Source organism: Sorex fumeus, unplaced genomic scaffold, assembly GCF_029834395.1.
Source record: "Sorex fumeus unplaced genomic scaffold, SorFum_2.1 ptg000095l, whole genome shotgun sequence".
Classification (NCBI taxonomy): domain Eukaryota; kingdom Metazoa; phylum Chordata; class Mammalia; order Eulipotyphla; family Soricidae; genus Sorex; species Sorex fumeus.
In genome coordinates, this window is record NW_026606152.1 from 20,057,248 (window position 1) to 20,061,371 (window position 4,124).

Consider the following 4,124-nt stretch of genomic DNA (forward strand, 5'->3'; position numbering starts at 1 on the left):
ATATCACTGTTTCTTCCACCGTTCTTAGCATAGAAATTTACAGACAGAATGTGCTAAGTAAAAATTCATTTTGGCACTTCTCTTCAATGTAGTACTGGAAGTACTTGGAAGAGAAAACAGATAAGAAAAAATATTAAGGGTTTTTCATGTATGAAATTTAGAAATAATCTCTCACTATTCACAGAAGATATCATACTATATTCAGGGAATACTAAAATCTCTACGAAAATCTCCCAGAGACAATAGACATTTATAGTAAAATTGCAGGCTATAAACTCAATACCCAAAAGTCTATGGCTTTTTTATATGCAAGTAATGAGAGAGAAGAAAATGACATGAAAAAGCAATCCCATTCACAATCGTGCCGCAGAAAATCAAGAACCTTGGAATCAGCTTAACTAAAGAGGTAAAGGACCTATACATCAGGAAATTAAAAAAGACAGGAGGAAATGGAAACATATATACTGCATATGGAATGGGAGATTTAACATTGTCAAAACGGCAATTCTCCACGAAGCATTGTAAAAATTCAACTTGATCCTTATAAAGATACCCATGACATTCTTCAAAGAAATTGATCAAGCACTCCTGAAATTCACATGGAACAACAAACGCACACGAATAGCTAAAGCAATTCTTGGGGAAAAGACAATGGAGGCATCACCTTCCCCAACCTCAAATTCTACTACAAACGATAATAATGAGAACAGCATGGTTCTGGAACAAAGGCAGAGCTGCAGACCAATGGAAAAGGATTGAATATACTGACACACACCCTCAAATATATAATCATCTAATCTTTGATAAGGGAGCAAGAAATGTGAAGTGGATCAAGAGAGTCCTTCTGAACAAACGGTGCAGAAAAAACTTGACAGATACATGCAAAAAAAAAAATGGCTCAGACCTCTACCTAACACCATGCACAAAAGTCAGATAAAAATGGGTCAAAGGCCTCAACATCAGACCAGAATCCCTCAGGCTCATTGATGACAAGGTCGGCAAATCCCTCCACGACATTGAAGCTAAATGTATCTTCAAATATAACACGCCACTCGCCAAGCAACTGGAAACAGAGATAAACAAAGGGAACTATCTTAAATTAAGCAGCTTCTGTACCTCAAAAGAAACAGTGACCAGAAACAAAGACTCCGCCATGCGGGCAAAATACTCACAGAAGCCTACCAGGTCCTCTGAGAGTGAGAACTGGACTATCAGAGTTGCTGTCTTCTAAATAAGATCCAGTCTCTGGATGTTGACCATTGATGGCATTACATGGATCCAGGAGCAGTTCGTGGTTGTAGCACTTAATTATTAGAAGATGGGGGATTTGGAAGGAGGGGGCACAGTCTTGATCTGAGCAGCCATGGAGATCTCATCCCCCGGTCCCGCACATCTGGGTTCCTCTTCCAGTTCCTTCATGCAAGAGGCTCCTTCAAGTTTGGGAAGGGTGGTCTTAAGCGTACGTATGGCTGGTTGCAGAGGTCTTCAGCTGCCGGGGCTCTAATCAGGGCGGTGAGGGAAACTCACCCCCGGCACCTCCAAGGGGCCTCGGTGACGAAAGCCAGGTGCGAGGTCAGGACACTGTCGTTTTAGACATATTTGGAATTAATTTTAGATCGAAAAGTACACATCATTCAAAATACTTATGTGCTTAGCAATAAATTACTACACACTTGTTCAATCACCTCAGAGACCCCACTCTGCTCAGAGAACTAGATTTTTAATTACAGGTCTGTTTTGCCCATGTGTCATGACTGACAATCACTATCAGTAGATATGAAACTCACTACACACAAAGATGCACACAGGTTACTTTGAGTCATCTATGTTGTTAATATGAGTTGGCCATTAAACTTCACTGAGACCCTTTGTTCTGTCCTTTATAGGAGTCTCATGAGTCTCACCTTCCGTTCAAGTTGAACTTGTAATAAGGTGGAATGAAATCATCAATATGATCCTCACCTCATCCTTCAGGAGAAAAATCCTACATACATTCAAGGTGGTCAAAGTGCAGACAACACCATTCACCTTTTCCTGGAGATGTACACAGGACTGAGGTGAGAACAGCAAAAGGCTCTATTTTAATGTCCTTAATGAAGGATTCAGGGAACAACATTAAACAAACTCATATACCATCTTCCAAAAGAATTATTTTGTAAAACTGATGCCTAGGGTATGGTAAACGATAATATAGTAAAAACCATATTTTTATTTGTGAGACATTAAAATTCTAAATCTATTTATTATTCATGCTGCTTTGAAATACATTCCTTGATTAGGAATCATTGTCTGCCATAGGAGTGAGGAAGGACAACACTCAAAGTAATAAGAAGCGAAAAATATGGAAAAATTTACTCCTACTAGGTTTGATAACACATATACTAAAATTGAAATGATACAATGATGAGCATGGTCCTTGCACAGAGATAACATGCAAACTTGTAAAGCATTCCATATTTTTGTTGCAAGAAGAATTAACAAGTATACTTTAAGCTAAGACAATCCCCACAAGTACAAAAATTATACATAAAGAGAGCACAAATCCCCAAAACAACAATATCTCTCAATGTCAATGGATGAAATGTGCCAATTCAGAGGCACAGAATAGGAAGATGAATAAGAAAATTGAACCCAACATTCTGCTGCCTGCAAGAAACATGTCTGAACAATCAAAGCACCCATGGGCTAAAAGTAAAAGGCTGGGAAACAAGTTTTCAAGAAAATATCACCTCCGCAAAGCTGGAGTGGCCATACTAGTATCAGACCACATGGACTTCAAGCTAAAGGTTATCAGAGACAGTGAATGTCATTTCTTAATGATCATGGGATATGTACATCAGAAAAAACTCACCCTCCTCAATGTATATGATCCTAATGACAGACCAGCAAAATACTTTAAAACAACTTCTAATAGACTTATAGAAAAACATTGATAGTAACACAATACTAGTAGGAGATTTCAACACTTCTTTGTCACTTCTCGATAGATCAAACAGACTGAAGCTCAGCAAGGAAATATTTTCTTTAAGGGAAGTAATGAACAACCGTTGGCTTAGGGAAGAAATCAAAGAGGAAATTAAAAATTTCCATAAACAAATGAGAATGAGGACACGAGCTACCAGAACTTGTGGGACACAGCAAAAGCAGTGTTAAGAGGAAAGATTATAGCTCTGCCAGAATTCATCAGGAAGAAAGAAAGGGCCTACCTGAATAAATTAGAGCTCAAGATTTTGGAAAATAACCAATAAAAGTAGTCCAAACTAGGCTGGAGGAAGGAAATAATAAAACTTGTACCAGACATCAATGAGCTAGAATCCCAAAATACAATCCAGAAGACCAATAAGAACAAAAACTGGTTCTTTGAGAAAATAAATAAGATCATTAAACCATGAGAAGCCTCTCAAAGAAACAAAGAGAAAGAATTCTAATAAATCGAATCAGAAATGCAAAGGGGGGTATCCTAATAGAAAGTACAGAAATCCATAGGATCATCAGAGATTATTTTGAGAATCTTTGCAGCAGGAAATGAGAGAATCTTGAAAAAATTTATAAATTATTGGATTCGAATTACCTCCCAAGGCTGAACTAAGAAGATTTGGAATAACTGAACCTATCACTAACAAGGAAATTGAAATGATGGTCAAAATTATACCCCCAAACAGAATCCAGGGCCCAGATGGATTCAATAGTGAACTATTTCAAACCTTTAAAGAGGAACTGCTTCCAACATTTTTAAGATTTTCCAGGAAATTGAAGAAACAGAAATACTCCCAAATAGTTTCTATGAGGCAAAGATCACCCTAATACTCAAATCGACAGAGACACCACAAAAAAAGAAAATTGCAGACCTATTTCCTTTGTGAATACAGATACAAAAATTTTCAAGAAAATACCAGCAAAGAGAATCTAGAAACTCAACAAAAGATCACACACTATGACCAAGTAGGTTTAGCTTGGGGATGCAAGGATGGCTTAACATTCTCTAGTCAATCAACAGAATACACCATCTCAATAAAATAAAGATAAAAGTCATATGATCATATCAATAGATGTAGATAAAGCATTTGATGAGATCCAGCACCCATTCATGATGAAAAACTCTCAACAAAATGGGAGTTGAAAGT

The 4,124-nt window shown here is 37.4% G+C and overlaps 1 pseudogene; it reads left to right on the plus strand.

The window, feature by feature from the left end:
• Positions 1-2,364: 2,364 nt before the first annotated feature.
• Positions 2,365-2,461, plus strand: LOC130040964 (uncharacterized; annotated as a pseudogene).
• The last annotated feature ends 1,663 nt before the right edge of the window (positions 2,462-4,124 follow it).